This window comes from Triturus cristatus, chromosome 7 (genome assembly GCF_964204655.1).
Source record: "Triturus cristatus chromosome 7, aTriCri1.1, whole genome shotgun sequence".
Classification (NCBI taxonomy): Eukaryota; Metazoa; Chordata; class Amphibia; order Caudata; family Salamandridae; genus Triturus; species Triturus cristatus.
In genome coordinates, this window is record NC_140590.1 from 1,859,482,333 (window position 1) to 1,859,509,228 (window position 26,896).

At 43.1% G+C, this 26,896-nt stretch overlaps 1 protein-coding gene across 2 annotated transcripts in view; it reads right to left on the bottom strand.

Moving 5' to 3' along the window:
- LOC146813488 (uncharacterized) overlaps positions 1 to 25,827 on the bottom strand; it is a 196,654-nt gene extending 170,827 nt beyond the window's left edge. Inside the window, exons 1-4 of one of the 2 annotated variants that reach the window (XM_085620285.1) lie at positions 25,692 to 25,827; positions 19,982 to 20,084; positions 18,300 to 18,384; positions 8,521 to 8,597 (exon numbers count right to left, since the gene is read on the bottom strand). The gene's annotated coding sequence lies outside the window, so the exon portion shown is untranslated. The remainder of the gene's footprint in view (positions 1 to 8,520; positions 8,598 to 18,299; positions 18,385 to 19,981; positions 20,085 to 25,691) is intronic. The other variant, XM_085620286.1, reaches the window with a different exon arrangement.
- Positions 25,828 to 26,896: the final 1,069 nt, after the last annotated feature.

Below are 26,896 nucleotides of genomic sequence, written 5' to 3' on the forward strand. Positions count from 1 at the left end.
ACAGTTTTTTCAGTATGAAAAATCAATGACAAATATCAGATATAAAGTATTTTGGCCACTTATCGTATGGCGGTATAGCTTTTTCATGAATAGAGCCCTATTCCAGTTATATTTCAATGTAAGCTAATAAACCTCCGCCATTCCTCTAAGCTGTTCAGACCAAGAGTTGTCGATTGACACTTATCGATCCATTTACATTCCAATGTTTGTAACAGTATAGACATATCACCTCCCCTAGGTGGCAGTTTAGCTTTCTCAATTACCTGCCACCTAATATCATCGGGTGAATGAGCTTTTTCCTTGTAATGCTCTACAAGTGGAGCATTTTCAATTGAACACCGTATTCTGCTACGATGTTGGCAGATACGGTTTTTTACTGGCTGAGTGGTTTGTCCAATGTAGATTAGCTCACATGGACACCAGATGCAGTATATGACATTACATGTCGAGCAATTCGAAAAATCGCGCAAGGTGTAGTTTATATTTGCATGGGAAAAAGACTTGGTTTCCTTAGTGAATTTACAAGCGATACAACTACCACATTTATGGTGTCCAGTTATCGGGGGTAAAGCCCAAAGATCAGTAAGGCTGCTTTTAGTTTTCGTGATACTTGTGTCAGAATGGACCAAATGATCCCTTATGTTTTTCCCTTTTCTAAAGGAAAACATTGGCAATTCGTGACCAACGTTAAGGGTATTTAATGTGAGCTAGTGTCTTTTAATGGTCTTCTGGATTTGTGTGCTTAAGGGACAGAAAGTGGTTACACATACCAATTGGGTAGATGGTACTTTTACAGATTTTTCCAGAAGTGTTTCACGAGGACTAAACCAAGCTCGTTTCATTGACGTTTTGATTAATCTCTTGGGATAGCCTCTCTCTTTTAGTCTTGTGCTCAATATGTCTGCCTCTCTGAAGAAATCAACCTTCTCCGTACAGTTCCTTCTAAGCCTTAAAAATTGTCCATAAGGAAGGCCATCCTTCAAGGCTCTAGGGTGAAAGCTTTTGTACTGAAGGAGGGTATTTCTATCCGTGGGTTTACGGTATAGAGTTACATCTAGGTGATTGTTGTTATTTCTGATTTTCAAATCCAGAAATGGGATTGACTCTTTGTCAGAGTTCGATGTAAACTTCAAGGACGATTGGCATTCATGTAAGTACTTGATGAATGATTCAAGATCTACTTCATTTCCCTTCCATATGAAGAAGATGTCATTAATATAACGCCTCCAACATCTTATGTTGTTAATAAATGGGTTGGAGGCGTCATAGATGCATCTTTCTTCAAAAGCGCCAACATAAAGGTTCGCTAAGTTTGGCGCAAAAATAGCGCCCATGGATGTACCTGAGCATTGTTGATAAAATGAGGTATTGAATTTGAAATAGTTCATAGTCAGGGATATTTTGAGAAGTTCAATTATAAATTCTGTAGGAACCAGTGCAGGGCCTGGGCGGGTGTTAAGGACAGATCTAATTACTTCCATACTTTCTGCTTGCGGTATATTAGTATACAATGACTCTATGTCCATTGTAACTAATGTCTCCTCAATAGGGTCAAAGTCCATCCCTTCTATTAGGTTGATCATATATGTACTATCCCTCACATATGCAGGTAGGTCAAGAACATAGCCTTTGATATAGCTGTTTATATAGTTCCCAAGGGGTTCTAAAACCGATCCGCAACCTGAAAGGATAGGTCTGCCTGGTGGATTGGCAAGATCTTTATGCACTTTCGGTAGTGTATATAGGACTGGGGTCCTCGGTAGTTTTACATTTAGATATTCAAATTCTTGTTTGGTTAAAAAGCCTTCATCTACTCCTTTCTGTGTGACCACAAGTATACATTCCTGAATTTGACTTATAGGATCTCGTTGTAGTCTTTTGTAATGATTCTCGTTACTTAATTGTCTCATTATTTCTGCTTCATAGTTTTTTCTCTCCTGAATAACAATTCCACCCCCCTTATCTGCCGGTTTCAAAATGATTGATTCATCTTTTTTCAAGTTGTTAAGGGCTTCACGTTCTAGTTTAGTGATATTGTATGGGGTATAAGTTCTTCTATTTTTTAATTTCAGGATATCTGCAAGAACTCCTTTTTCAAATGCCATAATTTCTGCAGGCATCATGCTATTTGATGGAAAAAATGTAGATTTTGGTCTCATTAGGAGTTTGTTTGAGTCTGGGGCCACTGTCTCTCTCTCACTAAAAAACACTCTTAATCTCAATGTTCTAAAAAATCTATGTAATTCAGTCTGCAGTTTGAAAAAATCAGTAGATTCTGTATAAGACATAAGAGAGGCCTTTATTAAGTAATGATAATTCATTGATGTTTAGTTGGTGTGCTGACAAATTAAAGACAGGAATGGTATTGTCTAAATTTCTAGTAGTCGTATTAGTCAAAGGATCATATATTTGATCTTGAATATGTATCAGTGATGATGTCTCACTAGATACAGATTCTACTGTCCCGGAGGACCCCATGTATAATATTGGCATCGAGTTTGCCTTTCTCCTGCAAATTGATGCCAGTTCCTTCTCTGGTTCCGATTGGTACCTCTGCCCCTTGGGCCCTGTCCTAAAAAGGGCTGTTGTAGGGAGACGTGTGGTTGTGGTTGATTTTTTTGTTGGAATTGGAATGTAAATGGATCGATAAGTGTCAATCGACAACTCTTGGTCTGAACAGCTTAGAGGAATGGCGGAGGTTTATTAGCTTACATTGAAATATAACTGGAATAGGGCTCTATTCATGAAAAAGCTATACCGCCATACGATAAGTGGCCAAAATACTTTATATCTGATATTTGTCATTGATTTTTCATACTGAAAAAACTGTCTTACTGTTCTTCTGCCCACTCCGTATAATCTGGGAGATCGTGTGGAATAATGAGGTCAAAAGTTTGAATATTAATTACCTGTACTAATTAATTACTTTTATCTCAATTGATGTGCCTTTTCAAACAAAATGTTACGGTGCCTTTATTAGAACACTATCAGGTACAATGATGTACCAATACATTCCTAGGATGGCTGCTGATGAACAACTTTGAGTTGTATTCTATTCTATGCTCTCTGATGTACTTATGAGATGCCTTCTGATGTATTTATGAGATAATGTGGAATAATGAGATAAGGTGTTTAAATGTTCAACATCAAATGTCTAAGCACACAACTGTTTCTTTTGCTTTTAAGTGATGTATCTCTTTAAATGAGATGTTACAGCTACTAATCTGAAATATTATCAGGTATAATGATGCACCAAGAGACCTCTTAAGATGGCCGCCAACGAATCTATTTTGCCCTCCCTTGCGCATGCGTGACCTCCCGCGCTAATTTAAATAATTCCGGTTCACGGGAGGCGAGTCACCGACTTGCGCGGCTGGATCGGATGCTTCACTCGTTCGTTTCCTGGAAAAGTAAGCAACTTATACATACCGCTCGCTTTAGACTGTACCCCCTTGAGATATACTGGCAGTAATCTCTGCCTTAATGTCCTACAGGTATTATAGTCATTACGGGAACATTATTCAAGGTCCTCCCTCACGGCTATCCTGTAAGTAATCGTTACATATATATATTAAGTAATTATATGTACTTTAGCCTCCTGTACCGATTGTTCCCTAGGGCCAGCCACTAACAGAAAGGTGGCCCTTAAAATCAATTGAGATATTCAATCAATTCTCATATTAGGATTAGTCCTTTATGGGTTCAATAAATGATGACCTTTTAGAATATTGAGATAGACATATCCTATAGGGATACATCTTAATTCCTTATATACCCCCTTTTGTATTTTTAGGCTGCGTCAGACATGTTATCAACTACTCATCTTCAATTCGAGTTTTGAATACTATTAGGTAAGCCAATTAAAAACTGATGCGTTCAGACGACTAATGGGTCTAGTATAATTCTGGCACTTACCTTTCCCTTGTTTGCAGTCCCCAGATAATTGTCCTGAAGAGACCCCTTACCCAGAGTGGGTTGAAACGTCGTCGACACCAACAAAGGGAGAGCAAAAAAGATTCGTTACACTCTTACATGCCTCTCATTGTTTTTTGAAGACCTCTTAAACACCATGTTCACTTTGTAGGCTATGATCATCTCACTGGGTTCTATTTTCACTTTTTTCACCATCTTTCTTATGTGCCTGAAAAATATAAAATGTTTGTGATACAATTGTGATTTGTGTAATAAATTGCATTTACTTCGGTTGAAGTAAATAAGTTCTCCAGGCTAACTAAGTAAGTTTTCTTTGGCTTTTTGATTAAATCGGTTGGGAGTATAATTTCTACTCCATATTGCAAATGGATTATTTTGAATAAGTTCCTTGTGGACATTTTTCTTACTTAACAGTAATACCCAGTTCACAGGGACATATGGGTCGCTCTTGTTTGTTATAAAAAAATGTCCCACATATAGCAGCATTTATTCTATTTCCTGGATTTCTGGCTTGCAATGGGCGATCTAACTCTGACCAGGAGGAACCAAAGTATACATTCAAAAGGACAAAAAAAGCAATAGTCAAATAGATTATATTTTTCTAGATTTGCACTGTTGGTCCAGTTTGTGTGATATGAAAGCAGTGGAGAGAAATGATAGTGGTCACAATCCACTGACTCTCTTCTTGAACAATTCTCTTCCTACTGACGTGTTGGCATCCACAAATGTGCACATAAAACCTAGCCTTTACACCAATAGGAGGGATGTGAAATGGCCGTCAATAGAGTCGAGGCCAGATGTGCTTGTCAGTATATACACTGCTGTTTCTGATCTGCTCAAACCTCATTTATATAATTTAGCTAAAGTGATGCCATTAATGAACATCCACCGCACTGTCCTTGCAGCACTCAGAGCATTTTGAGCGACCTACGATCCCACTGCTTTCCAAACCAAGAGGAAAGTTTGGCAGGCAAATGTAAGAAGGCAAAATCTAAACTGCTATTGGCAATTAAAGGAGGCACTAGGACTGAGAAAGCAGAGGCCAGGAAAGAATACAAGTCAGCTCTGAATACAAGCAAAAGAAAGTGAGAGGAGACTTATTGACAAGAATTGATCATTACCAAAGATACTAGATCTTTTTGGCATTTTCTTACTCATTGTAGCCCAAACATTAATAGGGATGTTGAGCTTACCATTCAACCAAAGAATTGGCACTAGCATTTTTCCGATCTCTATTCAGTCCCAGAAACTTATAGCACTTTGGTAGAGGACCTTAGTAGCAAAAGTTCTGACCCTGTTGTTGAACCTCAGACTCCAATTTCCTTTCCGCTGGATGAAACGATGCCTTTGAGGCTGTAAAAGTTGGTAAAGCCCCTGGGGTGGATATCCATCGAGCTAAACCTAAACGTTTAGGTTCTCATTTGAATGACCTCTCTAATGCAATTCTATCAGATGCTGATGTCCCGGATACTTGGAGAAGGGCCAAGATTATAAAAAAGAAAATAGAGACAATCCTGGGAACAATAGGCCGATTAATTTAATTGATTATGCACAGACATTTTTAGCAGTCCACTTTTAGCCGAGGTAATGGGTGGATTAGTGAGTTCCAAGTCCTATCCCATCTTCAGGCGCGGTTTAGATTACATAATAGTAACACTGACAAGGTTTACTGGTTTATTTTATTGCTTTGGAAAAGTCTTATACTGAAATGGGATCATTTATATGTTGCATTTGTAGATGTAATGTCCACTTTTAACTTTGTTCTCCAACCAAAGCTCTGGAAGGTGTTAAGGAATATGTGAATGCCAGAGAATATGTTGAAACCAATAATACGCGGTTACCCTGATAACTTTGCTTGTGTTAGGTGGGGCAGAGGGGTGAACAGACAGACCAGAGTAATATTGGGTGTGGGGTTCGCCAGGACTATGTTGGCCCGACCTTGTTTACATTATATATCAACGGAGTGATCTAAATGCTCTGCAAATGTGATAATGCAGGGGTCTCCAACCTTTTCAGTAATAAGAGCTACTTATGTTCAATGCAAATCATCCAGGGCTACTAATAATATTAGTGGCTTACACATAGGAAAAGATTATATTCGAAGCGTTTATGGGGTTACCTTCTCAATCCTTACCCCGCCTATCCTTAATAGTGCTCCTGAGATCCTGTTACAGCAATCGCGTTTCCCGACCTGTTTGATGCCGCGCCTTCTACTCCCAGAGATGCCACAAAGACAAAGTCCAACACCTTTTCTTGATGAACTTACTTACTTGGTTGGGACCCAACTCACCTATGACTGTCCAAACGGTTGGGGTTACTTGTGGTGCCACAAACACCTCAAATGAAACGTGCCACCTGTGGTAGGTGGGTCTCAAGAGATTGCTGTCCACCCCGATGCTTGTGGAGGCATTCATCATCTACTCACACGGCGCACTGTGGCCTGAACTCTGCTTTGATTGCTACAGTGACCACCTCTGCCCACAACTGCTGGAGCACAGTGACCTTAGAGATGGGAGGAATTAAACCGCTTAGAGCTAGCCACGGTCTTCAGAGAATGCAGTTTTGCATAGTACCTCAGCAATAGAAACAGATTAACACCTACCCATAGCTTCAATATCATTAGGGCACTGCCCTCGCCGCACAGAGCCTACTTTTTCTTTTAAAGTTTTTATAACTTGTGCATTAGGGGACAGGCTGCAGGCGAAAACAACGCGATTTAAGATTTTATGCACAACCAAGAGCAGTGCTATCTCATTTACCCCAGAATCTCTATCAGCTGCCTCGGTTCTCAAATGTTTGCAGGAACTTCCCGATGGTGGGGCCGAGAGGGCTGGCACAGCCCAGCCTCGTTAAGCTGCAGACGAGCCCACCCTTGCCCAGGCAAAGCCCAGGGCTCACGTCCTGCACTGCAGGAGTCTCCTGGCACTGATAAGGCGTCACTGGAGGCTCCTCCTCCTACTGAGCAGCAATGAGTTCTGGAGGACCGAGTCCCACCCCAGAGAAAGTTGCGGAGGTTGCTGTCTCCGGCCTCAACTCGTCCCCTGCAACAGCGCATTCAGAGTAAATTCCATTATAATTGAATGACAACTTAGTAACCTTGTCAACTAAGATTCGGTATTGTTATTAACTTCAGCCTCATTTTGTAGGCCTTATTCTCTATTGTGCAATTAGTCAGTCCAGAGGCTGCCAAATTGGACTTGCCTTGTGGTTTGCCAGTTCACCTGGCTTTTAATGTCTCCTAGCTCAAGACTTACAATAAGTATAGTTCACCCACACCTCCACCACCACCTATAGAATCGATGGTCAAGTACAATATGAAGCGAGCGCCATTCTAGATTCTAAAAGACTAAAGCCCTCATTACAAAGTGCCCCTTAATTACGAGGGGACCATTAACAGAAGTTACCCGCATCTCCCATCAGATAATGAGATTTGTAGGATAAGTGCAGATCTCTTTACTCTCATCCGGAGTCTTCAGCTGCTTATAAGGGTGAAAGTCTGGCCCAAAATGAGGAACTAACAGGGGAATGGGACCTGGAATAGCCGATTCCTCATGTCATTTCTCATTAATTAATAGAAGTTCATGGCCACGCTCGTCAACTGATACAGGAGTGCTGTTAACTCTGGGTTCAGGAAATCCGGCCTATTTCCCAGGCTGATCCTAATAAGGGCATTAAAGGTTGCCTGCATTATGAGGTTCACTTGTAAGGTTTTAGACCAGAGTAAAGGTTTTGAGAACAAATAGGACATGTACCTCCAACAACAGCTAGTCTGTCTCTGCTATACCCAAAACCTAGCAAAGACCCCACCAGTGGGGTGGTCTTGGGGGGGGGGGGTTCATTTCTGTGCAGCAGCAACAGGAACAAAGTGAACCGTATTTCTTCTTCACTTTGCTGTCATTCGAATAAATTGTGAATAGAACAACCGGAGATGCACCAGAGGATTGGGTGTGAAGGAACAATGTGGTCCTTGAAGGCCACCTGGGAGTAACTGAGGGTTAAATAAACTATTTCTCAAAACAATCATAGGAAATGCAGCACAGTTTTCTAATTTAATAGAAAGATATGACAGTGTATGACTTGTTTATATAGTGTACAATTTGCATGTCTGTCACAGGTAACTGCTAACAGTGTCCTCTTTCCTTGTTTTAGAAAGCTCCACCAAGTAAAGCAATGCTTCAGAGACCCACAGCACCAGCAGAGAACAATCCTTCCCGCTATCTCATCGCAATTACCTGGCCTGTAGTCCTTTACATGTCAAACCCCCAAAACCTCAGCTCTGAGGCATCCTGGAAGTCCTATCCTGCCTGTGATGTGTTCTCCTGGTCATCACAGCTGGCCTCCGTTGCCACATACTCTCCTTGGTAGTGTGGCCACCTCAGCCAGTGCACTGCTTCTGGTTTTTGAGGGTACAGTCCTGCAGTCTTACAAGACTACGGTGACATTTCCAAACCTGCAAAAGATTAGGCAGCATCTTGGGTGTAGTTGTATTTTAACCGTACCCAAGGTATGATCAGGTCTTGATTTCTTCTACCAATGCAAGAGGGAGTTTCTGCGCCTGCTCCAGGTCTGCATCGAACACCAGCGTACCTGTTTTGGACCTCCAGAACTCTGTTCTCCGGTCTTACTCTTCAAGTGTTTGTTTTCTAATGTTCTGTCTTGAAACCCTGCATGAAATAAGAAAAACAAACCAAGAAAAAAAGGTTAGAGCTAACTAAAATACACACACATGCAAGACAACGGCATTGCATCATGAGGAGTGAACTCAAGCGCAAATAAACAGTTCATTTCTGTGCAGCAGCAACAGGAACAAAGTGAACCGTATTTCTTCTTCACTTTGCTGTCATTCGAATAAATTGTGAATAGAACAACCGGAGATGCACCAGAGGATTGGGTGTGAAGGAACAATGTGGTCCTTGAAGGCCACCTGGGAGTAACTGAGGGTTAAATAAACTATTTCTCAAAACAATCATAGGAAATGCAGCACAGTTTTCTAATTTAATAGAAAGATATGACAGTGTATGACTTGTTTATATAGTGTACAATTTGCATGTCTGTCACAGGTAACTGCTAACAGTGTCCTCTTTCCTTGTTTTAGAAAGCTCCACCAAGTAAAGCAATGCTTCAGAGACCCACAGCACCAGCAGAGAACAATCCTTCCCGCTATCTCATCGCAATTCACCCCCTCCCTCCCACTTTGCCATCAGCATTGTGTATTACGAAGTATGAGCACCTAGCATGGTCAACGAGGTATGGACCTGGCTGGGTGCTATGTTGTCACTGCAGCAGTTCACACGGTGATGGTGCTGAACCCACACAATGACGACCAGCACCAATGCCAGACAATACAACGGAGTTTGTACAAACTATCTTGAAGGTTCTCTGCAACATGGACAGTGATAACTCTGAACCAGACGGTATAGAACATTCTCATAGGACCTGCATCTAAAGTTCCCAAATCGTTTTGCTGCACCTGTGACTCAAAATTGTGACTTAATTTGTAGCGCACACATCTGAGTTCTGATAAAGCTGTTTCCCACTGAGAAAAACAGTGAAAAGGTCACACAGCTCAGGCTTAGAGCGAGTAAATAACATGATTCTGGAAGGATAAACAAAAAGACATCACTGCAAATTATTGGTGGGAATGCTCCCATGGAAATGTCACTGCAAATTGGTGTGAGTGATTCAAGAAGAATTGTTCTTGAGCCCCGGCAAGAGTGTAAATCCATGAGGTCATCAACGCTGAATATAGACTGCGCTGGAATACTGATTTCAAGATTCTGGGGACCATTATCAAAACATGTGCCACTTAATCATGAGTTCACTCTGAAGTAAACTTTATAAAAAGAGCTGCCCAAAGCCACCACCTCACTGGTCTAGTGAACCTGTCTTATACTTGCAATCTAGTCATTGTATTTACTAGTGGTCAGCAAACTTTGGCAATCCTTTTACAGTCTTATGCAAGCCATTTTGCAGAGTGCAAACAAATGTGACAAATACTGGGCTTGAGGAATAAATCCTGAACATAGTATGTCACACTATGGGGTGGTAAGTACTAGATACAGTGTTCTTGACTGACTTGTGCCCTGGTCAGGAAAAGTGCTCACCAACAGAGTACCAGGGTCTATTGTGTACACTCAAATGGGTCCAACTTTTAATGTGGTTGAACACTGTGCCTGCAAACAAACCATTACACTACTAACAGTCGGATGCAGCTGACTATAGTAGCAGGGTGCAGAACGTTTTTACCTTGTACCAGAGGGGAGGCTACCCTAAAGCTCTCCCCGGAATTTATTTTAGTACATCATGACTAAACCCCCCGGTTTCACTTTGAATGTATTTAGAGTGTCTGAGTGTACTGGGCTATCGGGTATGGTGAGTTACCCATGTTAGGGCCACCGCTTTAAGCTTGTAGTGCTTAAAGGTGTAGTCAAGTCAAGTCAAAACAGCTTTATTCGGTGTAAATTGTACAACCATAAAAGCATACTTATAAAAACTGAAAAAAGAAAGATCAAGGGTACAATGTACAAATTTAAAATTTCGGATCAGTCACAGTTGATTTTTGTGGAGATATGAAGGCATCATTGATCAAAGCAGCAGGGGTGTGGAATTTAATAAAATATCTACTTGTCCATGGGGCAGGTTGCTTCATAAATCTACTTGTCCTGTAACAAAATCCACTTGCCCCTTTGGTGCAATAAGTGCCATGATTGCAGCAACATATTATGGTAGCTATCTCATTATATAAGGGCTCTGATATAGCCTCTCCGATTATACCAGGGCTCATACTATAGTAGTTGGAATACTTGCAATCCCCTTATGTTGCCACGTTTCTGATGATCTACATACTGGGGCTAAAGGTAGTGGTAAGCAATAGTTCCAGGATTAGAATGCCCTTTTGAGTCTGTGCAAACCTTCTAACTTGCATGGTTTAAGGGTTTTCAACAACTCTTCTCTAATCTTTTCCCATACTGAGAAATGTTGGAAATTTACCCCGGACAATGGCAGATTTAAATCTTCTTCCAGAGTGGGGAAAAAAGTGGTTGGCGGCAAAGCGAACTTGCAAATAGTCAGTTTAGCATGAGCAAATCTACACATGCATATTTGCTCATGCTAAAATGCAGTTCACAAATATTTTCTAGGGATACTATTTCTTGTCCTACTTCTGTAAATTCTTGGGAATTCACGAAAGCCGTATAGCTGCACTTAGTGCAAGAACATAGACCAAGGATGCACTTTTGAGACTTTCTTTAATAATTGGGCCCCTAATTTGGTCTGGCATTGACCATGACCTTTTGCTGTTATTAAAATTCTGTCTCCCTCTCTCTCTCTGCATCGGCTGGCTTCACTGCGAGTGACAGCATTCTGCTCTTTCACAAGGAGCATATCGGCACACAAAGTAGTTTTGTTCAGTGCCAGAAACTACTGTGTCAGCGTATGCTTTCTGAGACCAAAAATAATTTTTGCTTTTGCCAATGTTTGTTATAACAGTGAGGGCCCTGCAGCTCCCACACCAGTAAGGTTTTACAAAAGCCATGCCAAAACAATTCACACATTGACAAAACTAAAAAGCTGACCACCAATTTCAGACTTACTGGCTTTGCCAGTGCTTGTTTATATTTGTTTACCAAAATCTTATTGAAACTGCTTACACTGATTTTCCATTATGAATATTTTTGGGAAATACTAGCATGGATCAACACGTTACTAAATGATGCTACAAAGAAATGGTACCTGAAATTTTACAGTAGTTTAGCAAACTGTTTTTTCCTGCTTTCATTTTTTTATGAACATTTTATTTTGAAACCAAAGAATCATCAATCTTGCTTTCAAGCTTCTGCAAATATTTGCATCAAATCAGAGAGCATTCTGGGAGCATTGTACATTGCCTCATATTGCTAAACTTTGAACACGTGTGTATACATTTTTATACTGGAACCACCGTCAGTAGTGCAGTCAGAACTTACAACATTTACTTAGAGCGCTCACCCTAATAATAAAGGCTTTCAATTAACGAACCATAAATACAAGTTTGGACAGCATTAATATATGGACAAAAATATTACCTTATCTGCAGACAGTGCCCTTCCCTGATCCATAATGTGGTACTGCAAACTGGCAGCCAAAGGGTTTGTGCTGCAGGGGGTTGGGCCTACTTGTCCCAAGGACAAAATACACATGAAAACTTGTTGCCCTTGACTCCAAACAATATGTCCCGGGCGTCGGGCTATAGGAATTCCACATCCCTGCTTAAAGCATGTTTAAGAGTCAGGGGAGGACTAACAGCATACAATAATTTTATAGCAATATACATACTTCACAAGACATTCCATAAAACAATATTAAATGCAGCAATAGATATATCGTATTCTAAGAGAAAATCAGTGCACAATGTATTGAAAAAAGGAAAATGCAAAAAATGAATATAATACAAATTCATTACAATAATTTGTGTCTAGTTTTACATCTTCTTACACCAAAATACAATATATTCAGGATAAAATAGACTTTGTGCAAACAAATGCATAATGTGCAAAACTACATATTAAAACCACTATACAAGGTGACTAAAATGAGTCTAAAAATTTGATCTCTGCACTCGTTTATAACGCAGCTAGTTAATCTCATCGGGTTTCTCATATAATAACACATCTAAATGTGCTAATTCTTTTCTTTTCCTAAACGCCCTTAGTATGACGCGAATTACAGTGTACACAGTCTTCATGTTATCCAGGGTACATAGGAAGTTAAAAGCATTTTTATAGTTATACAGCTTATTAGTTAGGAAAAGTGGTTTTAAAACAGATTTCCGAATATCGCTATACAAGGTGCAGAATAATATAAAATGTAGTGTAGACTGAGGGGTTTTTCCATTACATGGACAGTTAGGTAGGTTATAAGGTCTCATTTCTTTGTCTCAAAATGCGGTTATATAGTGTATTGTGCCAAATCTTAACCTTGTTAAATAGAATCTGTGTTGGATATTTCCTATCATTGTAAGATAGGTCTGTGTACCCAGCACAGAAGGGATTTGACAATAGGTGGTAACACTATGTTTTTGTTTAGCCTCATCAGTTCTAACACAGTCCCTGGCCGAGATATATCTAGACTTCAGCTTGCTTTTACTGAGGTCTTGTATAGATGACGGGTCCCCTTTATCAAAGTCTATCATACAATATATTTTTTTCCAGTGATCAAGGGCCAGGCAATCCTTTATTATATCCGTAGTAAATTTGGTCTCTTCTTTTGCCCACAACCCTCGCCAGAATGTGAGTCCCGCTATACCGATAGTATCACTTATACATGGTACTGCCAATTCTTTGTGTACAATATAATTGGCTGTTGAGTTAGGTACTGCCAATACTCTTTAAAAAATGATTTTCTTGTATTTGAAGGGATGTGGTGTTTACTCTCCCCCATATTGCAGCCCCATAACAAGCACCAGTCACACACTTGGTTCTGTACAGAGGGAGTATCTCCCTCACAAGCTTATTTCCCATTTTGGCTGAGAATCTAAAGATTCCCTCAGCAGTTCTTGGAAATTTCAATTTGCATGAATCAATGTGAGGTTTCCAGCTGCCCTTTCTATTAAAAAGAAGACCCAAGAAAACGACACTCTACCTAGGACTACCCCACCCACATTATGTTGTTTATGCTTCAGTTTGGTCTTTCCACATGTCATAACAAAAGTTTTGGTAAGATTTAACTGTAAATCCTTATGTGACATGTACTGGGCGAATTTCTCAATTAGACATTGTAATCCATTCGCTGTCCTTGATAAAAAGACAGCGTCATCGGCATAGAGTAGTACCGGGGTTGTACGTCTGCCTACTTCTGGGCTATCTGTGTTTTCCTTTGCAAAACAAAACCACATTATTAATGTATAGGGAGAACAACAGTGGTGCCAGTACACATCCATGGCATATTCCTCTTGTGACCATAAAATCCTGTGTACATTCGCCCTTCATTCCAAAACGTACTCTTGAAGTTAAAAAGGTATAGATTTGGGACAAGTATATAACAATATCATTTGGTGCTCCTAGCTCTTTGCCACAAGTTGGCATGCTTGACTAGGTCAAACGCACTTGTGAGGTCTACGAATCAAAGATATAGAACCCCCTCCTTAGCCAGTGTACATTTTCCTATTAAAAGTTCCAGGTTTAAGCACCGTTCTACCGTTCCAATACCTCATCTGAACCCAAACTGGGCTTCTGAGAGGATGTTATTCTCATTAGCCCATTCTTCTAACCTCCCGAGGAGGATTCTTCCCATTAACTTTGAGGTTGAGTCCAGAAGAGATATGGGACGGTAGCAGTTTGCCTTCCCTCTATTGCCCTTTTTAAAAATGGGTACGATAATACTTTGTGACCATGATGCAGGTAGGACTCTTCCTATAGCTGCGTTGAGAACATTTAATAAAATAGCGGTCCAAAAGTCCATGTCCCTTTTAAAAACATCAATAGGTACCCCATCCGGTCCTGTAGCTTTGCCGCTGGCACTTTTTAGGAGGGCGGTTTTATTTTCTGCCGACGTAATTGACAGGCAATTTACAGGTTCAACTAATATAAAATTGCTATTTTGTGTTATAGTAACGCTAACAGCACCTGGATTAAAAATAGACTCAAAATGTGTTATCCAATCTTGTGGGGGTACCACAATTTCAATTTTCGAAGTTGAATTATCTTTAAAAAAAGGGTGACCAATAGTATGCCAAAACAATGTTGCATTTCTAGTTTCTGTGGCCTGATTCAAACTCGCCCAGGCATCCTCTCGGAATTCACTTTTCCTTTGTTTTAAAATTATTTTATACTCTTTCCTCGGGGTACTTATTTTTACACAGTCTCTCGGTTTAAGTTTGAGAGCTGTTTTTAGATCCCTGTTTAGCCTAGAGCATTCTCTATTGAACCATCTGGGGTTATTGTCACATATCTTTTTCTTTTTTTTGAGGGATAAATCACTCGCTATTTCGGTAGTGATATTATAGAAGGCATTTATATTTAGCAAATCTGTAGAGGAGCTATTCATACAGATATCAATATCCTTTTGATTTTTCCCTCTTAAGCTTTCCAGAAAAATGGTTGGCTCTACTCCTGACCATTTAATGGATACTCCATTCTTTCCTTGGAGTTTTATATCTGTATGTGTGGTCTTACCCCTTTGTTGATGGGCAAGGCCAAGTCTCAGTGCCAATATTAGTGGATGATGGTCACCAAGTAAATTTTCACTAATTATAATTTTTTCCACCAGATCTTTACACTTTGCTGATATAATAAGATGATCGATACTCGATGCGCCTCGCTCCCCTACGTAAGTAGAAATAGCAGTTTCACCCTCTGAGTTTTCTGGTTCCAAAATTACTAAATTAAATTTAAAAATAATATTATTTATTGCTTCTCCCATATGGATCGTGTGAAAATGTGGACTTCGATCCCCAAAACTGTCACTAAAGCCACATTGTTCTCCAACTAAAGTATCACAAATTTCGCAATTAAAATCACCCCCCCAAATAACTATTTACTCCCCCCCCAATTCCTTTACAAAGTACTGTAGATCAACCTCTAAATCTTTAATTACCCTTGATCTAGTGCTATCAAAAATATTATTGTAGAAATTGATCATAACAATTGTTTGTTTCCCTTCCGAATATAGTTGTATCAACTGATAATATTGGGAATTGGTGTTAACATCTTTCATTATCAGGGGCGCAGTTAGTGTTGCTATGCCTCCCTTTGCTCTCCTTCTTCTAGAGGGGTTAGCATTAGTGCAGATTACTTTAAAACCATTTATAACAAGCATTAAAAATGCAATAGGTCTCGCCTTTCATTAAGTTAAAGCCATTTTCTTTGCTGTACAATACCATTAGCAAAGCAAATGGCTTTAACCTAATCAAAGGCGAGACCTATTGCATTTTCAATGCTTGTTAGCTTATCTCGCGCTCTTCCATTTAGCTCTTCTTAATCTGTCAGAAAGGCCAATGCACTCTCGTACAACAGCTGGCTTCAAGCGCGGCTCTTCTGGGCCCTTTTTGGGTTGATTTCCAACGTGTCTAATTTCGAGGTCCCTTCCTGCGTGAGAGGTAAGAGGTGCATTAGAAGGAGGGGGGGGGGGGTGTCGCCACCTCACAGTCACGTGTTTTCCCTGCACTCCCGGGGTTATTATTTACGTGTCCCCCCTCTCCCCTACATTGAATTCAATACATTAATTTTGATAAAACAAATCAACTGCAAAGTTAAATGGTCTCCTATGACGCCCAATTTCTAGGTGATCCGGGGGACAGACAGGATGGTGGAGCGATCCGCCCAGGATCACAGCATAAATCATAAGTAATCTGTAGGTTCAAGAATACGCAACACGTGGGTCCACGCCTGAAAAGTCCACTCCGCGGTTTGCATCAAACAGTGGTGGTCTTAGAGAGAATGAGGGGGCGTTGGGAGGGAGAGATCTGCTTCACAAAGGCAGATAAGGCCATGGGATTCCCTCTGCTATCTCACATCCCCGGGGGGTAGGGTGTGCTTGAGTCACCCCTCCCAGCTCCCCCTCACTCAGGCAGATGAGGCCGAGGGACTTCCTCTGCTATCTCACATCACACCTTCGGGGGAGGGGGGTAGTCAGAGGGAAGCAGATCTCGCCCCTCCCAACTCCCCCTCACACAGGCAGATGAGGCCGATGGATTTCCTCTGCTGTCTCACACCCTCCGGTGTGGGAGGGGGACAGGAAGAGAGTTTGAGAGCGAGGGGGGAGTTGGGAGGGTGAGACCTGCTTCTCTCAGGCAGATGAGGCCCAAGGATTCCATCTGCTGTCTCACACCCTCCGGCTGGGGGGGGGGGGGGGGGGAGAAGAGAGAGAGGAGGAAGAGAGAGAAGAGGGAAGAGAGATCTCAACCCTTCCAACTACGCTGTTGGAATTAGAGAGGAAGAAGGAAAAGGGGAGAGAGAAGAGGGAGAGATATATATCTCACCCCTTCCAGCTGCGCTATGGGAATTAGAGATGGAATACAAGCCGGCTCGAGAGCCATTTAGAACTAGGGGGGGGGGGGGGGGGGGGAGGCAAAGATGGGGCACCAGAGGCAAAGATGGGGCACCTGAGCAAAATCGCTTCAAGAGTACATAAAAGGGGCTCGGGGTGAAAGGACCCGACATTAGATCGAAGGCAGGTGGAGGGAGTGTTTAGGGGATCAGTAGTAACATTTATTGGGCGAAACTGGGCCGGGGAGGTGGACCCTGTATGGTAAGAGAGGGGGGCTCTGCTGTAAGGTGGAGGGGGACCCTGTATGGTAAGAGAGGGGGGCTCTGCTGTAACATCTCATAAGATGAGACTGAAGGTAGGTGAGGATGGGCGTGTGAGTAAGATCACGCTGAGCTGGAGTGGGGGTAACACTTTAGAATAGACTAATATTGAACCGTATTAACCTGCAGAAGGCATGGGGTCAGCAGTAAGGGCTCACAGTACCCCAGGTCACCGGGTTCAGAGGTGCCCACAGTGGGGTTTCCTGCATTTGGCTAGAGAAGATAATTAAAGTCCATATTAATCCATATTGGGGAGAGGAGTTGGCCTAACGGCTAGGGCGTTCAACCTCGGACCTGGGGAACTGGGTTCGAGTCTCGGTAATGACACTGAACATCCTGTGATTCTGGGCAAATCACTTAATCTCCCCGTGCCTAAAAAAATGAATGTGTGTCCTCGTGTAACGTAACTGGTACTATGTAAAGCGCTCTGATACCCTATTCGGTTGCGGGTCAAGTTCGCGCTATATAAAACTCTGCAAAAAAAAAATAATCCCTTTGAGCTCTCACTCAAGGTCCAAAGTCTAAGGAGGAACATACTGAGCGCCTAGGGGTAGGAAGCGCTATATAAACACAACTTCAATAAAACAGAACTGGCCCTGGCCCCCAGAGCTTGACGTCAGACCTCTACTGGGGCCTGGAGGATCCGAGGGTAAAGACCTGCATATGACACCGACTCCGGGCCTCCCCCACGATCATTAATCGAATGTGATCACCTAAATGCTGAGCCCCTGTCCACATTCATAATAGGAGACTTGAGGGGGCCAGAACGTTAGGAACCAAGTAAGGCAAGGACGAAGCAAGTATGGCAAGGAGGAGAGAAGCAAGTAAGGCAAGGAGGAAAGAACTAAGTAAGGAAATAATCAATTACGGGGGAAGGAAGATTTGAGGGAAGAAGTAGAAGAGAAATGAAGCAAGTATGAAAAGGAAGAGAGAAGCAAATAAGGCAAAGAGCAGCGAAGCAAGTAAGGAAAAGAGGAGAGAAGCAAGGAGGAAGGAAGGAATTTAGCAAAGAAGCAAAGGAGGAAGGAAGCAAGTAACGGAATGACTGGGGAAGAGGGTAAAAGGACTCTGCCATGTCAGTACCTTGATCAGCAGCTCGCGGCTCAGGGAGTGGTCGTTTTCATCCGAGAAGATCTCTGACAGTTCCATGAAGATCCGGAAGCTCTCCCTGTTGGAGGTAAACAATGAACAGATCTTAGTATTGAAAATCACCATCACGTGCTGTGCCCAGTCCTTCCATCATAGAGACTGAACACGAGTGGCCCCAGTACAGTGGTACAGCGTGCTCCATTACTGTGCCCTTGTACTAAGACATCTGGAGTTGTGAAACATCTGCAAGAATCGCTGTTTTCGTGCAAATGCCCGTATTCTACCCCACGCTCTCCCCCACCTCGCAATTTATAGCCAGAATTTCGACAGAATGTTTTTGGAAATGCCCAGTATGTGGTGGTCCTGTGGGGCTTGTAATGCCAATAGCATCTAAATCTTGTTTACGGTCGACTCGTGCTGTGTGCCACCTCCCCACAGCACAAGCCGGAGTTCAGCCCACCCTAGTGACCCCAGGCCTCATGTACACTCCCTCCATTGTCAGGGAGCATGTCCGGCACAGAGGTACTTCATTCCTCACCATCTCATGGTTATAAGGCATCAAACACTATCCCTGTTTCAGTCTTCAAAGCGCTTCAGTGTCAGTAAGACGCCCGAGTAGCACTGGACTCTTAGAACCAGCTACCCCTCACACTTTAAAGTTAGAACAATGAAGGGATCTCATATATAAGGAGGGTCAGAGACGCACCAACAGAGAAGGATGAGTGAGTAAATGAAGGTGTGGAAAAGGGCAGGATGAGTGGCGAAGTGTTCGCGTGGCACACAGCTCTGGGTAGCCAGGCTGTGGCTTTTAGGGTTGCCTTCTTCCCCAAGAGAAAAAGTCTGGCCAACTAGCCACGTTTTAAGGTTTTGCAAAGGCACGGACATGACACCCAAATAGCATTTTATATATAATCGTACGTATTCCTTTTTTAACATCACTTTGTTGTCTTTCTTGATTTTAAAATGACAGTCGGGAATCATTAAGTCATCTCTACAGAACATTTTAGAGGGATTTCTTCTTATATTAACTGTGTAAAGTATCAAGCGAGGAGAGGAAATAAATATAGGGTTTTTAAATGGTTGCCTATTTTTTTTAATTGACTGGAATATTAAAATACTGGTCACGCCAGTATAAAAAAAAATTAATAACTAGCCAGGTGACTATTGTGTGACAAGCAAGAGCAAGACTGACAGAGACGAGGACGCAGAAGATTTCAAATCAAATTTCACCACAAACCTGGGCATATTGAGGGGAGGAAAAAGCTTCTTCCAGACAAGGGTATCAGAGGAATTCCTGACACCAGAAGTTTGAAACGTTCCCTTTAAAATCATTATAATCCAGTGTTAGTCCCAATGAACCCAATAAAACTTCCAGAATCCACCTATTATATGAAAGCCCCGACTGGAAGCGTGTTCCAGTGACACGGTTTAGTCTGGCCGCCCTTCTTTCAATGTCATTATTGCCTTTGTATGCAGTGACATCGCTAGTTTGTAGCGTTTCCAGGATCGTCCAATAGGTGGCAGGAGAGACACACATATGAGTGTATCACAAGCTGGATGCAGTGCCAAGGAGGTGAGAGGGCTTCCATTGGGTGCGTGATGGGACGGCCACGCTAGGTCCTATAGGGGGAGGGGGTTGTTAAAGGAGGTGTTGGGTCCGAGAAGGGGGCGCCTACCTGGACACCTCGTCCCAAGTCTTCTTCAGCCGGTGCACCGCGTTGCACTGTAGCGCCGAGAGGATGGCCCGCAGCGAGGAGACGTTTTTCAAATCTGACACTCCTGACGGGAGACAACAGGCAGTTAGCTCAGTGAATGTTGAGGCAAACATGTCCAAAGGTCAGACTTCTGATCAGTGGTCAGCTGTTAACATTCTCTTCTCCCCCTCCACCCCCCCCCAAACATTTGCTACCATGTAAGATCTGTAGAGCTGTGCTGTGTAATGCAAGTACCTGCGAGATGGCGCGGTGTAATGCCGCTGTGTCGGGTGTGACCCCAGACTGAGGGTTCTTTGCTCCAGGGAGGGGGGGGTGCTCTGCCACCTGAGGGGTGGAGGGGAGGGGTTTCTGAGATGTGCTGTGAGTGGACAGAGACTGTGGGTTCTTTGGTATCCCGACAACAACACTAAGAACAAGCGCGGTCCCGAAAGTGAAAGAGGACCGCGCTGCAGCCGATCTCTTGTCTTTATGGGGCCATGTGTTTAAACACATGGCCCAATAAAGAGAAGAAACCGTTTTGCATCGCGCTTTCACTTTAAAGTGAAATGCAAAAATAAACACCTTTTTTGTCCGGCCCAATAAGAGAGCCGGACTGGCGCATGCAAGGCAGCGCGACGAAGCTTCTGATAAGAAACTTCGTCACGACAGCCGTAGTGCAGGCGATCCAGTCCAGATGGGTCGTGCAAAACAGCGAAAGGGAGGTAACAAAAAACCCTCCTTAAAATGGGAAGCCAGCGTTTACCATAAACGCTGACGCTACCCAATGGAAATGAGGGGCGGGGCTAGAGTCCCCTTCTAGAAAAAAGCTTGTTTACTATAAGTCTCGGGGCGAGGAGCACATGCATGCTCCAACGCCAGCCGAGACCTAAAAAAGGGCTCTGTGTTCCATGTTTCCTGAATCCTAATTACAATACAGCCCTCTATCGATTTGCACCATTCATCATTATTTATCTTATTTTAATCCCTGCTACATTCCATGACATAATAATCGTGGATCTGTTGGCTTGAATAGTTGGACGATGTATGTCCACAACTTCCATATCACGTGTGACGGTACCTAAGGTGTTATCTATATCATCAACCAGGTGTTCATGACGGTGTGCACTAGGTATTTGGGAGCATAAAAAAACCGCCTAACTTATTTACAGAGCAGTTTAAGGCAATTCCTTTATTATGGTCTACCATGTCACATCGAGCCTCAATAGGTGTTTGCGCACTCAAGCAATCGTCCAACTTGTTTACCTTTACATTAACATCAAGCGCATATGTAGCGGCAATTAATTCTGGTATTTAACCGAAGTAATTTCTATATTTTCCCTATGTCAATCGATCTCACTACAAGATCTAAGTAGTTCATACCTATTATAAGTAGGGATATTTAAAAATCGGTTTACGAAAAATGGGGCCATTTGCCTTTGAATTTACCTCGTGTGGCCTATAAAAATAGCCCAGTGGGACAGCACTTATATATTTGGTCGTATCTGAGTTCGTTTCCACGTTATTATTTGCAAATATCTCCATCAAGTCTTCTACCAGCTCCCTACTACGGAAGTTCACCACCACACAGTCTCCTGCATAATGTTTTCTGGTGTTGCCCACCCAGCTCACTCTCAACATTATAATGTTTCGTTGTAATACATTGTCAGTATTCGTATTTACAGTTAGCCAGTGTATCACTTTTTTTTTTGTTTCTCATATGGTTCATAAGACCTATTCTCTAACCTGGGCACACATTTTTAAGAATGATGACATAAGGTGTCGCCTGAGGCGGGAGGTGTAAAGGTTCATCAATATTGTTACCTACATTCATAGACCTATTTGGTTTCTCCATTTTTATTAGTTTCTTTCGTTACGTTAGGTGGTGTTTTATGTTCAGTAGCCGTTTGTGTAGTTGGCGTACTATCCCTTAGTATAGGCTTGGTAGAAACCTTTCCTTGTTTAATTTCAGATATGATTCTACAACCACCAACCTCCTTTGGCCTAATTAGTGGGTCTTCGGCTACATTGGATATACTCTGGTTTTTGGAGGCAAATAAGCCCGGCACCAAGTCCGTTAAAAAGTTACATCTTTTTGGACCAGTTTTATCTCAGACATGACACGACGCTCAATGGAGTCCAATTTTGAGTGCACTTTTTAAAATAATGTCTCAAGATTATATGACCCTTGTTGACTCATGAGTCTCTCCTTTTGACGTTCCAACAGGTTTGCCCCACTTCTTTACCTTCTGCTTTGTTCTCGACTTTGCCACATTGATTTCTTCGGAGCTATTCTTCATTCTTGGCAATTGTTTCACTTTTTTTGCTGGTGGGGAGAATAAGGCGGAATTATCGTATAGTTCTGAGATCTCCAATGGCGATGTTAAAATACATGGATTATCCCTACTATTTGGCATGTCCCTTTTACTTGTATTACTACCAGATGGTGCTATCTCTAGCTCAGATGCCTTCTCAATTGCTGTTGCCTCGTGTATCAGTGGCTCTTGTCTAACCTCTAGATCCGGTGCCATTAAGGCAGCGTCTAACGCAGTTTTAGTTGCTGCCAACTGTTCCTTCACGAGGACGATTTCATTGTCAATCATTCCCACTGCTCACTTTAAATATTTAATTATAGGCATATTATCAGACTTTGGCGTTCCCAGGGATAGTGGTTGTTTTCTCTTACCCATCTTCCTCACATGAGGGAAGGCTTAATTATGGCAATACAGTCGAAAATACTCCTTACCAGTCTCTTACTTGGGGATCCTTCAGAGCAGCCAAGCGGGGTGGCCCAGCCCAGCCTCATCCTGTCGCCAACGGGCTCCGACGGGCCTGCCCTTGTGCGCGTCCTGCGCTACGGGAGCCCTGCCCGGCACTTATGCACCTCCTGGCTCATGTAGTGACGTCAGCGGCAAGCGTGCCGCTTGGTATTCTGGGAAGTTGAGTCTTTCCCCAGATGTCGCCCTCGATGTATTCAACAGGCGGTTAAGTGGACCGGCGACTGCAGGCGGCAGCGCAACTTCCAGCAGGGAACCGGCAAACTGGTGGCTGTAAGCGTGACTCCGGGCTGAATAATTCAGGATCAGGTAGAGGTTCAAAAAGAGCTCCCGCGCTGCGGGAGCCCTAGTCGGCACTTGTGCGCCTCCTGGCGTGTGTAGTGACGTCAGCGGCAAGCGTGCCGCTTGGTGTTCTGGGAAGTTGAGTATTTCCCCAGATGTTGCCCTCGCTGTGGATGTGTTCAGCAGGTGGTTAAGTGGACTGGCGACTGCAGGCGGCAGCGCAACTTCCAGCAGGGAACCGGCAAACTGGTGGCTGTAAGTGTGACTCCGGGCTGAATAATTCACGGTCAGGTACAGGTTCAAAAAGAGCTCCCCCAGTTTCACTTTGAATGTATGCAGAGTGTCTGAGTGTACTGGGCTAACAGGTATGGTGAGTTACCCATGTTAGGGCCACCGCTTTAAGCTTGTAGTGCTTAAAGGTGTAGTCTATTTCATGGGACTAGCACTAGACAGAGGTAGTGGTCTCCATCCTTCCAGAATATTTTGTAAAGCCACGTGCTCCCTCTGGCTTGATTCATCGTAAGGAATGAGGGAGCTTTAGTTGCACTGGACTATAAACAAACAAGTTGCAGTAGATCAAAGTGTGACCTGGCCAGGCCAATATCCAAAGCGATGCTGTGACCTGGAAGAAAGGCCATGGTGCACAGCGGCTGACTGCCCAGCCACTCATCCTGTGCTTCTCTTGTGGTGCGGAGGTTGTGCGAGTGGACTCCACAACCTGAGAGCTACAGTTTCACCTGAAGATGGTTTCCAAACGATTGCAGGGTGAAAGGTGTCCTGTAGAGGACAAACTGAGGACTCGCATTTGTGGTGGTTCCTATAGGGTGAAAGTCCCATGCCTCTATTCATGTGATAACATTGTCCTCATTTTATCATTCTGGCAGAATCAGCATATTGTTACACATCACCTTGTCAATGCTCTGCATGACTATGGTTTGTTGCTCATAGGCAGACTGCTAGTGTCTGATGCATTTTTGTGAAGCATGCACAGCAGTACTCCTTTTAACATTGTCGACTACTGCGTCATGCGTTGGCTATGTCATTACTAATAGTTTGTGGCAACTGATTTCAGTGTTTGTTAACCTGAACCTCATTGCCTAGAGGATCTCTCTGATAAATCTCTTTAGTATTTTGTACTTGAGTCTCTTACCCCCTGCCCTCCCCCTTCAGCATTTGTGACCTACGGATTATGGAGCCATGGCAGTCTGCCAAGGGACTGACATTGTTATCCAACTCGAGTGCAAGAATACGAGACCCTCATCCATCGATGGAAGTCAACAGTATACACCAGGCTGACTACTTAGTAGTCAAGGACTGACCACCACTCACACGAAGGGCCTGCACCATCTGCCTGGAAAGGGTTTCTTGTTACAAATGCAAACACTTGTCAGTGAACATTTATAACAGGCTTGTCTTTGCACAGACTGCCACTACTCAACCCTCACAACAGACGCATCCCACTGTGTGATTTGTATACTTTAGCTAATGTTTAAGAAAATAGCTCCCATGACACAATGCATGTGTATCTAATTGTGGCAACAACACTACAAAGATCAGGAACATATGCATTACTTGCCCTGACCTTTATCAGACACTGAATGGGTTCAGTACCCCAAAATATAATGCTGTGTAATATAACATACCCATCCACAACCTATATCAACTACTGTCAATTACTGTAAAGAGAACACATAACAGCTTGCTCCCAAGTATGAGGACAGTCAAAGCTATGGGTAATTTATATATGGGAAGAAGAGCGGTATCCGTCAAAAACTGGAAGATTTCTGGCCTGCTTATGTGCCATATACAGAGGCCAGAGGACCTTCTGGGGTGCTGACAGCAGAATTTTAGGTATATTTAGTGCTTTATTTGAGCCGGTGGTGGCATGTAGGGGCTATTGGTACTCATTTTTTGAATCAGCACGTATGTTTCTTCAACAGAGACTGATCCAGTGCAAGAGAGAGAAAATCATAAAAGGGGGTAAGAAAGAGGAATAAAAACATTGAAAGAGGCAGGGATGAAGAATGAACCTGTAGGTGTGAGATAAAGAGGCAGGAGGTGCCTGGTGGTGGATTGATGCATACAATGGAATCAGAGCTATGCAGCCTCGGTACGCCCCGACCTTCATTAGTGCGGGATTCAGAGCAACTTATTTGACTTTATTTATGCATTTATTTTACAAATTAAGCACTGGCTATCCGACTGCATCGTCGAACATTTCAATGACAACCATCTGCCCCAGAGCCCTAGCTACACCGCAGTGAGAGGAGCATTGTTCCCAGGGCAGGCCTTTCAGTGTTTGTTTGTACTTAGGACTACCATGAAAGTCATAAAACCTGAGAAGAGAAAAAAGCAGAGGATGATGCATAGCACATTTAATATCGTTTTTGTGTTTTATAGAAATAAGGGTTCTGTAAAACTAAAAAGACATGACTGCTCCCCCCTGACATCATGCGTTACATCCTCACCAGAGGGCCCCATCCTGTGGGGTCAGCACTTCAGGGGAGCTCCCTCGAGGGGCGGCAGGAAACATTAAATAAGAAGTCAGACACTATTTAACGGCTGGACAAGGAATAAACCGAGTCCTGCGTTTATGAATATTTATGATATCTTTGACATGATATGTCTTTACTCACCGTCTGCGGGGTCTCGATGATGTCAGGGCAGGGAGAGGTTCACAATTCATTCAAACAACTTATTCAGCACCAGCCCGGTCTACCCAACCCCTAGACTCAAGAAAAAGAGAAATGAAGACCAGCAGTCCAGGCAGGAGGGACCGGAAGCCAGACTGAGGACCGGAAGCCAGTCAGCGAGGAGCAGGAGGACGCACGTCTGACCGAAAGCCAGACTGAGGACCGGAAGACAGGCAACGAAGAGAAGGAGGAAGCACGTCTGACCGGAAGCCAGACTGAGGACCGGAAGACAGGCAACGAGGAGAAGGAGGAAGCACGACTGACCGGAAGCCAGACTGAGGACCGGAAGACAGACAAAGAATGGGACCGGAAAACAGGCTAAGCATTGGACCAGAAAATAGACAAGGCATTGAACCGGAAGACAGGCAAAGCATTGGACCGGAAGACAGACATGAATGGAGCTCTTTTAACCGCCCCCCGGAGAGCTCCTGGTTGTTCCCTGGGCAGCCTGTGCAGTAATTGCTGCAGTTAATAAACATTTAGACGTTCACCGAAGGCAGTAAGTGACGACTAGGGCGAGTTAACCTTGTTTTGGTTTCTGTTGTATTATTCATCAGACTTTTCAGCGGGGTGTTTACATTTCCAATATCTAACGGGCAGAGCGAGCTATTTATCATAACGGAGGCTGACCGAAGACACGGGAAAAGCTCTGGGGGCAGCGGCTGTGAAAGGTACATTAGACATATAGGGATAGCCATGTATTACTGGCGAGATACCCGCTCCGATAGTAGGAAAGTAACTGGAAACGACTTTCTCGGCTTGTATGGACGATGATGGTTTCACTGATGTACTGCTGTGATGGTGTTAGCAATAAAATGATTAAAAAATAAAATAATATCCAATATCATTTTGCAGGACATTTTCCACGCGTAGAAACTTCAGAGGACACTTTTCCGGGGGGAGGGGATTGAGGGGTGTCAGTTGGGTTTGTGGCTTTATGGGCCATGTAGTGCATTTTCGGGGTTTCATTCCCAATACACCCTTTTTAAACAGCATTGCCTGGCTGGAGCGATTGAGTTTTTTGGGTGTGAATACTGTTCACACTGTCTTTGAGTTTTAATCCTTTACCACCTCCAGGAGTAAGCCTTGTCGGTCCTGCTTGTTACTGCCCAGTAACTTCCCACTGCCCCAGGGCCTGGTCCAGGGGC